This window comes from Lithobates pipiens, unplaced genomic scaffold, assembly GCF_037356315.1.
Source record: "Lithobates pipiens isolate NorthernLeopardFrog02 unplaced genomic scaffold, aLitPip1_a1.2 Scaffold_10, whole genome shotgun sequence".
In the NCBI taxonomy this organism is placed as follows: Eukaryota; Metazoa; Chordata; class Amphibia; order Anura; family Ranidae; genus Lithobates; species Lithobates pipiens.
In genome coordinates this window covers 166,181,862-166,195,455 of record NW_027507686.1, presented here as the reverse complement: position 1 = coordinate 166,195,455, position 13,594 = coordinate 166,181,862, and the positions used below count along the sequence as shown (strand labels likewise).

At 37.4% G+C, this 13,594-nt stretch overlaps 2 long non-coding RNA genes across 2 annotated transcripts; one reads left to right on the top strand and one right to left on the bottom strand.

The window, feature by feature from the left end:
• Nucleotides 1–434: 434 nt before the first annotated feature.
• On the bottom strand, nucleotides 435–2,211 carry LOC143935399 (uncharacterized). The gene is made up of 2 exons (XR_013263504.1): nucleotides 2,090–2,211; nucleotides 435–2,029 (listed from the first exon to the last, which is right to left on the bottom strand). It is a non-coding gene; the product is annotated as an uncharacterized LOC143935399 (long non-coding RNA).
• Nucleotides 2,212–5,158: 2,947 nt separating this feature from the next.
• On the top strand, nucleotides 5,159–13,260 carry LOC143935394 (uncharacterized). Its single transcript, XR_013263502.1, has 2 exons — nucleotides 5,159–11,670; nucleotides 11,823–13,260. It is a non-coding gene; the product is annotated as an uncharacterized LOC143935394 (long non-coding RNA).
• The last annotated feature ends 334 nt before the right edge of the window (nucleotides 13,261–13,594 follow it).

The window sequence follows — 13,594 nt, the reverse complement described above, 5'->3', positions numbered from 1 at the left end:
CTGTGAGGTGGTGTATGAAAACATGAGGGCGGATAAGCCGGTTGTGATCGGTAAGATTTTTAATTTTTTTTTGTCATATAAAGGGTTACAGTTTGTAAAAAGGCTTGTGTGTGTGTGTAAGGGGGGGGGGGGGGGCGCCTACACCTGAGTCATGGGCCTGCAATATGCAGATTATGATTGTTTCAATGACTCCCTACATTGTGAAGTAAGGATGATGACAGCCTTGGGGCACGCACTTTCAAAACCATTCACATGACACTTCCCATGTTTCTGTCCCGTCAGCTCCTTTCTAAATGTATTGTTCTTTATTCTGCCCCCCCCAGAGTAAAAAACAATCCATTCTGCTTTTTTTTTTTTTTTTTTTTTTTTTTTTTTTCTAGTGATATATATATATATATATATAATATAGAGAGAGAGAGAGATATATTACAGAAAGCCCACCTGCTTTCCATAAAATGTATTTTTCTTTACTCTGCCCCCCCACAGAGTAAAGAACAATACATACTGCGTCTTCCCCCCCCCCCCCCCTTAGTTTTTTTGCAGTTCCTAGTGATATAGATGGTTAGCTTGGATATTATGGAAAGCACACCTGCAATTCTAAAACAGACTAAAATGTTTGTCCAGATATTGCCATATACTTTTTTCTGTATTTAATTTTTTGGGTAATTCAGCATATGATTTTATTAGGCTGATTATTATAGGTTTTGCTATAAAAAAACTTTGTATTGGGAGGGATAATATATGCTTTATTAATAAAATAAATATCGGCCTTTAATCTGACTTAAGGCTAGTGAACAAAATATATTACTTAAAAGTAGTTGTCATCTAATATATTAATAATGTATTTGTTTGAATTGAAGCATGTAGATCAGGAGCTTGTGGTTGTAAATTTTCAATATACGAATGTAACTGTCAGTCTTTTATGTAAGGGTGGGACAAAATAAATTAAGGGTTGTAGTAGAAATACTGTTAAGAGTTGCAAAACGTCTCTTCTTTGGGAAGTGGGAGTGAGTATGGGGGGGGGGGGGGATGTGGGCAACATCTTGTCTCTACTTTTTCAGATCTACAGTTTTGAAGTGAGTCAAATGCTTTGAGAATGACGGTGTTCTAAAATAAGGTCTATTGGATGAATGGAAATGGCAGAATATAACATTTCCTTAGGCGCCTTTTGTGAAACCATGGTGATTTCCTGCATCTGATCCGTAGTTCCTTGTGAGATGTAATTTTGGGGAAGTGCAGCATTCAAGTATGTTGGCAAAATATTAAATCGGTTACCAAAACATGCACTTAAAAATAGGTAATTTTACCAGGATTGTGAACTATAGCTACCTAAGACTGTCCTGCTTTAATAAAATAGGATTATCTCTATAAAATAAAATCGAATTAGAAATTGAAGCCATGAAGATAAAATATTTAGCTGAAATGCAAATAGGAAATGTCTGCATTAAAGTATTCTTACAAGGCAGCATCTATTTAGGTTTGAATGCAGTACATATTGGCTTGCTGTAAATTTCAGAAGGCTTAATTGACAGGTATCTATTTAGGATGTATTCTGTTCCCAGCAGGTATTTTTTAAATGATAGTCCTGCTGGTTTAATCCTACTGTATAGGTTTAGATGTATATAATGAATATATCAGCAGAATTGTTGTCTTCTAGACTAACTCTTTTTGCAGTGATTCTGCATTCATGAAGACTAATTTGTCAAGATCTATTATACTACTATGCGAAGAGCAATCAAGAATAGAAAATATTGCTATCAGGCAAGAGGAGAGAACGTATGAAAGCTAGAAGAATTACATGGGCAGACTTCAAGCTTGTGAAGTGTATTTATTTATATTTTTAAATTGTAACATTACAAAGCAAGACAGAAAATCAGGATAGAAGAAGTAACATTGACAAAGCAAGACAGAAAATCAGGATATAGAAGTAACATTGAAAAACGAACACAAGGGTAACTATAACCTTAAAGCAAGACAGAAAATCAGGATAGAAGTAACATTGAAAATTGAAAAAAAGGGTAACTATAACCTTAAAGCAAGACAGAAAAATCAGGATAGAAGTAACATTGAAAAAAAGGGTAACTATAACCTTAAAGCAAGACAGAAAAATCAGGATAGAAGTAACATTGAAAACGAACACAAGGGTAACTATAACCTTAAAGCAAGACAGAAAATCAGGATAGAAGTAACATTGAAAATTGAAAAAAAGGGTAACTATAACCTTAAAGCAAGACAGAAAATCAGGATAGAAGTAACATTGAAAAAAAGGGTAACTATAACCTTAAAGCAAGACAGAAAAATCAGGATAGAAGTAACATTGAAAAAGCAAGACAGAAAAATCAGGATAGAAGTAACATTGAAAAAGCAAGACAGAAAAATCAGGATAGAAGTAACATTGAAAAAGCAAGACAGAAAAATCAGGATAGAAGTAACATTGAAAAAGCAAGACAGAAAAATCAGGATAGAAGTAACATTGAAAAAGCAAGACAGAAAAATCAGGATAGAAGTAACATTGAAAAAGCAAGACAGAAAAATCAGGATAGAAGTAACATTGAAAAAGCAAGACAGAAAAATCAGGATAGAAGTAACATTGAAAAAGCAAGACAGAAAATCACGATAGAAGTAACCTTGAAAAATGAATACAAGTAACTATAACCTTAAAGCAAGACAGAAAATCACGATAGAAGTAACCTTGAAAAATGAATACAAGTAACTATAACCTTAAAGCAAGACAGAAAATCACGATAGAAGTAACATTGAAAAAACAAGACAGAAAATCACGATAGAAGTAACATTGAAAAATGAATACAGGTAACTATAACCTTAAAGCAAGACAGAAAATCACGATAGAAGTAACATTGAAAAATGAATACAGGTAACTATAACCTTAAAGCAAGACAGAAAATCAGGATAGAAGTAACATTGAAAAATCAACACAAGGGTAACTGTCACCTTAAAGCAAGAGAATCAGGATAGAAGTAACATTGAAAAAGCAAGACAGAAGGGTAACTGTAACCTTTAATGCAAGAAAGAAAATCAGGATCCAGTGGATTGAAAAAAAATGAAGGCTATAAGTTTGCATCAGAAGACGCACCTCTAAATTGAGAAGCCTAGTTTAGACAAGAAATCTAGACGCAAACTACATAACTTAGGAATAAATCACAAAGAATCTTGGCAGAACTAAAAATAATGGCATAAACGTGCAGTAAGTCATAAGGTGGTAGCAGCAGCTGAAGATACAATGCCTTAATGAGCTCTCAAACCCAAGAATTAACATGGCTGTAGTTTTATCCAACACTTCAAAGGATTTAGTATTTAAGGCATGAAAACTAACAGACCTCGAGTCAAGGTGATAGCTTTTTAGGATGAAGAGGGAAGAATTTAAAAGGGCTTGAAGCAGAAATATATTGAACCAACTGAAAAGAACAGGTTAATGAACATGACTGCATACGAATTCTGTTCATAAAGCTATACACTGGTGTGACCTCTAGGCTTTGTTCAGTCAACTAGATTGCTCAAACGTTCTAGTGATATTTGCATCTTGTAAGTTTGTACTCTGTATGCAAGGCTGGTGTCCTTTTTGAAGTTGTTTCAGCTGATGTCTACGTAATCTCTGGATTGGAGCACATGAAAAGTGGTAAAGCTAGGCTGAGCAAGCATAATGGATGGGAAGATCTGTAGAGAAATTTGGCGACATCTCTTGACATCAGGACGCTTAGAAAAGCACACAAAGATATAGTAGGGAGAATTTATTCAATAAAGCCCTGGAAAAACCATGTGCATGAAAATGATTAAGCGGTACTGTCATCTAGAAACATTCCCTGGAAAAGCTGAAAGGTAGCATCTTCTAGGAATGTCCCCGGATAGCAGAAAGCAATCTCATGTTTATAATCCATGCCATCGATTGTTACCGAACTCCAAATTGGCTTTGTAAGTAAGGGGTTGAGTAAAAGGGGGTGGTTATGGGGTTCTTCAGCTTTTTGTTTTTCAGGTTCTTTTCTCTAGTGTGATTCCAAGTGGTAAAGCTAGGCTGAGCAAGAATAATGGATGGACAGATCTGCACAGAAATTCAGTGAGGTCTTTCAGGACACCTAGAAAAGAACGCAGAAAAAAATGAATAGGAGGTAGAATCTCTTCTAGAAATGGCCATGGAAAAGCCATAAGTATGAAAGATGATGAATAGGAGATAATGTCTTCAGAAACAGTCCTGTGAAATAGAAGAATGTGATAGAATCTTCTTCTGGCCCTGGATAGCAGAAAAATCTCCTGGTTATATGCCATCAATTAATTGTTCCAAACTCCACATTAACTTGTAAGTAAGGGGTTGGGTGAAAGGGGGTGGTTTATGGGGTTTTTCAGCTTTTGTTTTTCAGGTTCTTTTCTCTAGTGAGCTTTCCAGTTACCCTTCAGCATTACATCAGCTTTTAACAAATTCTTGCAACAATTTAAGGAAGAACTAATGGCATCCCAGCTAGGACTATATCAATAGTTTTATGTAGGTAGCCTGTGTGAGGTGTGTGAAAACAGGAGGGTGGGTAACACAACTTCTGAGGTTCGGTAAGTATTTTCCTTCAGTAATTTTAAAGCGTTAAATTCTGTAAAGGGCCAAGTGTGGCATTCGTCTAATTGGGTGGGTCTGGTTTAACCCCTGAAGGAAGACTGGATAGAAACACTGCAGCTGACTGTTTTTGCCAGTGCATGGGTCAGGATTGTCCTTCACTAGCTGAGACATTTACCTGAAATAAGCAAATTGTTTCAGGTAGAGCTGCATGATCGTTAAAAGATCACTATCTCTAACCCCCTCATGATGCTAATCCTGTTTCCACAGTGCTATGTCATTAGTGCTGAGCTGTCGAAAAAATGTTTATCAACATTCTTCAGCCCTGAGAGATCAAGAAGAGATGCAATGTACCTCCTTGTTCTTTTAGATGAAAGGAATGAATTTCGGTCGGTAGATGAGGGAAGTTTAACAACTTAGACCGAAACTTTTTCTGATATTTGTTGCTTACAAGTCAATATCAGTATTTTTTGCTAGAAAATTACTTAAAACCCCCAAACATTATATCTTTTTAGCAGAGACCCTAGAGAATAAAATAGCGGCCGTTGCAATATATTGTCACACTGCATGCAGCGGTCTTTCAAATGCATTTGGGGGGGGGGGGGGGGGGGATACATTTCAAGGAATAAAAAACCCAGTAAAGTTGGCCCAATTATTTTGTATAATGTGAAAGATGTTACGCCATGAGAATCGTAATCTTTATTCTAAGCAAAAATCGTGATTCTCATTTTATCAAGAATCTTGCAGCTCTAGTTTCATGTTAATGACTAATCACATTTTAAAACAAAGATGACCGCCTTGGGACATGCACTCGGCAATGGCAGCTCCTATGTTTTTATCCTGGCAGCCCCTATTAAGTGTATTGCTCTTCTCTTGGGGTGGGCTTCTCCCAATTGGTCTAGTTTATTTCAGTTCATAGTACTGTGTATAAAGAGCACACTTCTGCAATGCTTACATGAGCAGACTAAAACCATTGTGCAGGTATTGCTAAATGCTTTTCTGTATCATTTTGTGGTTTGGTTAATTCAGCATATGCAGTTTAGTCTCAGATGGTAGGATTAATTTTGTATTGGGAAGAAGATGCTTTGATAATAAAGCAAATATCAGCCTTTTAACCTGGCTTAATATAAACTAACGTGGTAAAAGCTTTGCTTTAAAAGTAGCCTGCTGTCATAATGTATTTCAGTGTTCATGTATTGGTTTAAACTGAAGGATGTAGAATACAATAGATTAGGAGCTTGTAGTTGTAATAAATGGGTCAGCTGACTAATAAAAGGATGGTAGTAAAAATGCTGTTAAGTTGAAACATGTTTTTTTGGGGGGGGGGGGGGGGGACATGGGCAAACATCTTGTCTCTACTTTTTCAGATCCACCATTCTGAATTGAGTCATTGCATTGAGAATGACGGTGTTCTAAGATAAGGTATATTGGATGAATGGAAATGGCAGAATATAAAATTCCTTAGGTGCCTAATGTGAAACCATGGTGATATCCTGCATCTGATGATCATAATTCCTCAGGAGAGATGTAATTTTGGGAAGTGCAGCAACAGAGTATATCAGAAAGATATAAGAAATGTCAATCGTCAAAATTCCAAATGCTCTCAAAATATATTAGAAGATAAATATAGATAATCCACCAAGATTGTGAAGTGTACATTCTTGTACCTTCCTAAAGACATTCATACTTTAGTATAAGATCATCTCTAAATGTTCAATGAAAAGTCATGAAGCTTATTTAGCGGAGTGTGAAATGAAGTGGAATACAGTTGAAATGCCTGCATTAAAACACAGAAATGAGTGTTCACAAATCTCATGAAGGGAATTTTCACTAAGTTAAGTGATGCAAGATTTAAATATTTAAAGCTGGCCAAGTGGAAGTGAAGTAAATCTGCGGTGTTTCAGAGGCTGTGTGCAATTTGCTCGACCCAAAGCAAAGTTTGGCTTGTAAAGCTTTTTAATAGTGTCCTTACTGATCTTGAATCGAAAACTACTTTCCCAGATAAGTGTTTTTTTTTTTTGTTTTTTTACCAATTAATTTTGCATGCTAATGAGATCTTACAACTGTAGTTCGTCAGAATTAAAAAAAAAAAAAAAAAAAATTTTGCAGCTTGTTCTAAAATTTTTAAAGGCGTGTGTGTTCTGCTCTTAATATTTAATCACTTTAGGGAACCTAACATTATACATCTTGTTGGCAGGCTAGTAATATTGTCATGTTTACATATTTTGGGGGTGGGTGTCTGATGTTGTAGCTTTTTTGTCTCCTAGGGCGTTTGCTTTTTTTTTTTTTTTTTTTTTTTATAAAGGATTAAAGAGTGACCGTGAAGTGGAAGTAACCCAACAGGCTTGTTGCATCTTTTAATTCTAAGACCTTTCTGGCTGTTGCACATCATTAATGTGGAAAGAATTGCAATTCCTATCTTGTCTTCTAGACTGCAGTTAGCAGAAATCTTTCTCCCCCACCCCCTTCTTTTTATTTTTTTTATTTTTTTTTTAACACTTAATCAAAGCTGTAGAAACATAACCTTGTACATCTTGTTAGTATATAGATGTTCTACATGTTTACAGATTTGGGGAGGGAGGGGGTCTGATATTTTAGTATTTTTGTCTCCTAGGCCTCTTGGTCTTAAGGAATAAAGAGTGACCATAAAGCTGAAGTGACCCAACAGGCTTGTTGCATATTCGTTGTAAGACGTTTCTGGCTGTTGCACACCATTGTGGAAAGAATCCAAATCATCTTCTAGACTAATGGAAACTTGGTATACAGCACATGGCTTGCTTATAATAGCCAAATATTGCTTTAACCTCTTTTCAGAACACAAGTAGAGCATGTCCAATAACTTGGGGGGGGGGGGGGGGGTGAACTGCTATAGCTTATATTTAATTGAAGGCTTTTATGTATGGGGTGGGGCAAACTTTCTGTTTCAGACTTTCTTTCAGAAGCATCAATGCAGATGTGGCACTGCTGGGATCATCAGAAGTCTTTCAAGGCTTGTTCTTCCTAATATTAGAAGCAGTTTGGCATTTAACACTTTTCTAAGGTGAATTTTTGTGAACATATAATTCTTGGCCGACTACCATTGTACATTGGGAAGGGGCACGGGGGAAGTTCACAACTCTGTCCAGCTTAATTTTTCAGACTTTCTAGAACAGTGGAATCTGTAGCAGGTAATATGCATGAATCTTTAATTTAAATTGTAGTGGATGACATTTCCTCCAGTTCCTCTAATCTATGGATGAACTTGTATGTGCTGGGTCCTTGTTTGCAACATTGCGAATCTGAATGTTTTGTGTAAGTGGTGTGTTATTCTAGTCTTTGGGGAAGGGTTTCTTTTCTTCTTCTTTTGCAGAAACTTCTGACAGCGCAATTAGCCGCAAGTGACTCTGTCATGCATAGAATGAACTATAAACAGCTGCTTTGTTTTGTATGGGTGCTGCTTGTTTTCCAATCTTCTGATCCAGAAGGGTGCTTGGAGCTTTAAAGTAGCTGTGAAGTCTAGTGAAAGGAAAAGCTTTCTCTGTAGCTTGTATTTCTCCAGATGTGCTGATGAATTTCAAGATCACTGGAGATGAAGGTGATGGGGAAAACCTATAGCTAGCAGGTTAAAATGTTTGTTTTTAGTTTCCTGTCTTTTTTTTTTATTTATTTTTTTTAAAGCCTAGTTAGTGAGGGTTTATCAGTTTACAATACTCACCATTTATATTTGGTTTTTATTGGTGATGCTAATGCAACAGATTGTGCTTGAATGGGGAAAATGTAAGCCCTTTTATATAGAATATGCCCTTTTTATACAAAGTGTTTCCTTATTATTGCCTTATTACAATTGCTAGAACTCAACACTTGATACCAAAGAAAAAATATAAAGCTGGATCTGCCACAGATGTGTGCCCCATTGCAATTGCTGGTAATTAAATGGGACTGAAATGTAAGCCTATTTGATAAAGATGTCCCACTTACCAATGCAAATGTTTCCCTGCCACTATCCAATTACTGGAATACACTTTGTAAAAGTAATCATTATACAATCTCTAAGCTGAATTAGTGGCATATATAGAAATGGCAGACTCCCTGTAACATCTCACAACTTCACAAGTTTTAGCAGTTTTGTATATTTTGTTAGCTTTGGTATAACGGCAAACTTATTGGGTGGGGGGGGGGCTGTAATCACCAGTTTTTGTCCCAGATTCCTTTTGCAGGTCCATAAATTGCTACAGATGAAGCGGTGAGATTTAGTCTTCCAATTGCTTGTATGTTTCTTCTGGGTGGGCTTTTGGAATTCCTTACATTGGAGGATGATCCTTTGTGTATTAGAATGCAGGAGGCACATATCGTTTGTTCTTTATGGAAGTGAGGTCAACGCTTGGTTACGTGAGAGTTCTAAAGTACCATTTAGACAGAATGTTAGTGGTATGTATTACTCTGAGATTAATCGTAGTGTGAGGAGATTCTTATTTCCTTGATAAAAGTACCCCATACTCTGCCCTTTACCTAAGCTTTTGTGACATAAGTTAAAAGCCTTCGTTTTTAGACTGTCACAAAACCCACCATAGCTGCTAGGGGGGGGTGACAAGTCAGTTGGGCTTTCTTTGATGCATAAGGGAATAGTGACTCTTGGCTAAGCTAAAAAGCAGGTTTATATATTTGCCATGCCAAAATCCTGTAGCTATAACCCTCCCTTTTTAATATATCATTTTTTTTAACCCTCATTATGGGAGAGTCCATATCGCTATATGCTTTACTAACGTGCAGATCAGTGCTCCTCAACCTCAGTCTTTAAGTATCCCAAATGGGCCATGCTTTCAGTTTCCTTTACACAACTGCTTTAAATCGATATCAATGACATGGTATTGATGAGAACTTTTATCAAAGGGAAGTTCCCAAAACCTTGCCCGTTGGGTGTACTTGAGGGCTTATTTTGAGAACCACTGTCGATAACCCATATCCCAATAATAGAATGAGTGTTTGGGAGGGAAGGGTGGGGTTTAATTAAACTTGCATTGTGTAAAGTCTTCTAGGAGCCAAGAAAATGAGTTTGCTCTGAAAAGGTGTGGTGGCGACTTTTGTATTCAGAAAATCTGGAGATCCTCTACTAATGGGAAATTTACTTAAACTTTTTTTTGTTAAGGTAACCTTACTTTTTTTTTTTCCATGTCTTGATATTCAGTCTGTTGGTCCTTGGATCCAGAAACTTGTTGCTTTTCTCAACTATCGGGGCGCTACCTAAACTATACTGAGGGGGTGGGGTGCAATATATATATTTTTTTTCACCTTTCCAGGTTACAACGTTTGAAGTCAGTAAGAATCAAGACATAGAAGATTAGATTAGAAGATTTGTATATTACCAGTGCTCTTCCAGTAGTCTGTTAAGGTTTTCTTTTACTGGGAGAACAAGCTTTTGTTCCTCCCAGGTTTTGCTTTTTCCTGCTTTTTACATAATCAAAAAAGCAAAAGATACCGGTGGTTGGCACTCCTGGAATCCGGGACAGGGTTCAATTCCCTGCGGTGTCTTTGAGCTTGCAAAATGTCTACATATTTCATAAATACTCGCATGTCCAAAAACACCTTTTTGTGACTACACCTCTAAATAAAAGTCCCTTGCGAGAATAGCTGTACAGCAGAGTAGGACCAGACAACTGTTCCTAGTTCTCAGATCTGAGAAACCAGTAATGAGGGCAACATCAAATTGACTGACTGATGCTACTAAATTTTGTCTGGACATTTAAGCACCAGATAGGGTTAAGGTGTAGCCTACAACTGAAGGGGAGAGAGCAAGGGGGTGTGACTTTAAATGAGGCACATGGTTGCAATAAAATAGTTTGAACATGGTAGGAATTTATTGATTGCCATAAAATACAAATGAGATATACGATGTAAAAATAAATTAAGCTGCATTAAGTGGATGGGTAATACAATACATCTTGGTTATAACTTGAATATCACTGAAAATGGCAAACAATTTTACAAAGTGCACCAAAAACAAGTTTTTGGGTAAAATTATAGTACATAATGATGCCTGCAAAGCCTCAGGCCTCTTTGATCCTTAAATGGGGTAATAAAGGTTGACTAACGGGGCTATAGGAGGATTGATGAATATCAAAATTTATGGCAGCGCTATGCGTTTCTTGGCTAGAGGGCCACTCTTCAGGAGCCAGCACTTGATGCATCTAAAAGTAAAAAATCTTGGTATAGGCTTAGATGGTAAGGCACATACGGGGGGGGGTAGAACTAGAGAACCCCCCCCGTACCAGTTGCAAGTTGACTTGCTCGAGTTCATGCGACGGTGGTGTGGTGCCGGGTATCACAAGCCATCCAACAGTATTCCCCACTGGGGACTGCGGCGGGCAATTCAAAGGCGGTGCCCCATAGGCTTCATCCAGGGCAGGCATGGAACCAAAGTCCCAAGGAATGGAAGAACTGATCTTACCAGGTCATGCCTTCATTTAAAGTCCCTAAAATCAGCGCCATTATTAATACTGGTATCAGGGATGAAGATAGAAGATGTTGGTGTGGTATTGTTTTTGTGCTAGTGTTGGTATTCTTCACAAAGCAGAGATGCCTTTTATGTATAATAGAACACCAGCTAACATTGTTTATGGATCCTCTTGCAGGTTCTTAATAATGTCCCCATAAGGAGAATTCTCACTGCCTGTGTGGTTACTCAGGCAGAAAGTTGGTGTCTCCTCTGAATCCATACTAAAACTGAAAGGCCTGATATGGACCTGGAGGTGAACCCCCACGCAGTTTTTTTTTTTTTTTTTTTTTTTTTTTTTTTTTTTCACCAGCAAGAGACTCACTCAGCCAGCAAAGTAGCGAAACAAGGAAGTAGATGAGCGCTTCATAATCCTTGCTGTGTCCTCAATAGCCAGCAACAGAATCTCAAGTGCAACATTGGCCTAAAATGGACGTATGCCAACTTCACACACTATGTAGATTGTGTTAAACTTAAAAAAAGGAAAAAACCCTGTTAATGCATGATCAGTGGTTTGATTGGCACTGCATACATATGAAGAGGACCCAAAAGGTTTTTCTCAAATCGCCTTTCAGGACAACCCTGGGCGGAGCTGCGCTCTCTCCAGGGTTGTCCTGAAAGGCTCTTAGAAATACCGTCACCGGTAAGTCTTAAGTCTTTTTTTATTTATTTTATTTACACTTTTGCAATTAAAACCTAGTACTATAACAAAAATTGATTACTTCTAGCTTTAGATTTCAGTCGAAAGTAAGCTTTTTTTTTTTTTTTTTTTTTTCTTCTTCTTCTGTTCTTCAGGTACTAGAAACCTGCTATGATTAGATCTGAAATGTTTGCAAAGGCCCACTTTTTGGCTTGTGTAAAGATCCTAAAGCCGGCCATTCATGATGCAATTCTTTCCTTCAACCATGAGTTAAATTCCTGAGTGGCTGATGCAACCGGCGATCATTAACTTGTTAAAACACTTTTACAGCCGAAGGAAATGCTGCCTTGGACTTTGTTCTGTCTGCAGTTGTCATGGTGCTTCTGTTTCCTGTTAAGAATAATCTATTGAGGATATACTATTGGATCATAATGGGGAGGGCTGAATTTAAACTGAAAATACTTGGTTACCTAGTTTTATAAGGTTATGTAATTTTTTTAGTCATAAAGTGCAAGTTTCCCTTTTACACTGATACAAACTTGGAATGTGTTTTAATTTAGCTGATGGTAGTACACTGATACAGCAACAAATAAAATATAACATACATAGAAAAGTAATGTATTTTATTTTAGTCAAAGTTCTCTTATTGTATGAAATGTTTTACAAATTCTGCTCAAATGCACAGTAGAAGTAACACTCCCCGCTGGGCCGCTCGGTGTTGCTATGGCAATGTGGCTGCCTCACGAGCACTTTTTTCCATTTATTTTTTACTTTGGTTTTTTTCATTTTTCCCCCTGCATTATTTTCCTTTTCTTCCTCATTTTTACTTGGGTTTTTCCTTTCAGGTCTTCTGGTCTCCCTTTCTTTTTTCCTTTCCCCATTTTCTCTGCTTTTCCTTTTTTTATTTTCTTTTTTTCCTTTTTTTTTCTCCTTTTCCTTTTGCGTTCTTTTTTTTTTTTTTTTCTTCCCACTTCTTAGTCTCTTCACAGCCTTTCACATGCACCTGTTCACTCCACACCCTAGAGTTCTCTGACCTCCCCATACTTGTGACCTACTACTTGCTCGCTTGGCAGCCACTTCGGCGTCTAGCGTTGCCATAGCAATGCCGTGCGACCAGTTGGGGATCGTTACTTCTACTGCCCATGCATGCAAGCATGCACAGCATTGGAGGCAGAATCACACCTTCATGCTACCAGGCAACCTAGGTCAGCAATTCCCCAGGACACTTTGGCCTTCTGTTTGTTATGGATGACAAGCTTCATTAATGATTCGTGATAAATTTTTACTTTATACAGTGACCATTTCCTTTTTTTGACTTGTACAATGCCTGATGGGAGGGAGGGTTTGATAGCTATTACTATGCTGATTGCCACTGTGGGTCTGGCAGTTACGTAATTTGTTTTACCTGCTTGTAATGGCAGGCTTTTGACATCAGGGGAGTGGGCCTTTATTTTCTTCATGGATTTTTGAATTGTTTGTTGCATGTCGACTTGCACTGCACTTTGTCACTTGCCTGATGAAGGGACCCTGAATGGCTCTGAAACGTTGCCTTGTGTTTACCATGTGACGAAAATAAAGCTTTGGACCCATTAATCCTTGGTGTGCTGGTATCATTTCTTCAGTTCGATTGTCTACAGTTCCCAGCCTGTGGTCATTACAGTATCCAGAAATACTGAATAACCATTTTTCAGGAAAGTGTGTAAGGAATGACGTGTTTTAAAAGAAAAAAAATCAAGCCTTTACAATTCCTTTAAAATTAGTCATTCGCATTCAGAATCAGTATCCAAAGGACAAACATCTTTTTCTTCAGAGCAAAAACAGGAATCTACAACAAAGTTTGTTAAAATCCTGGCAATGTACATTAACCACTTCAATACCAGGCACTTACGCCCTTCCTGCCCAGGACAATTTTCAGCCTCATACACAC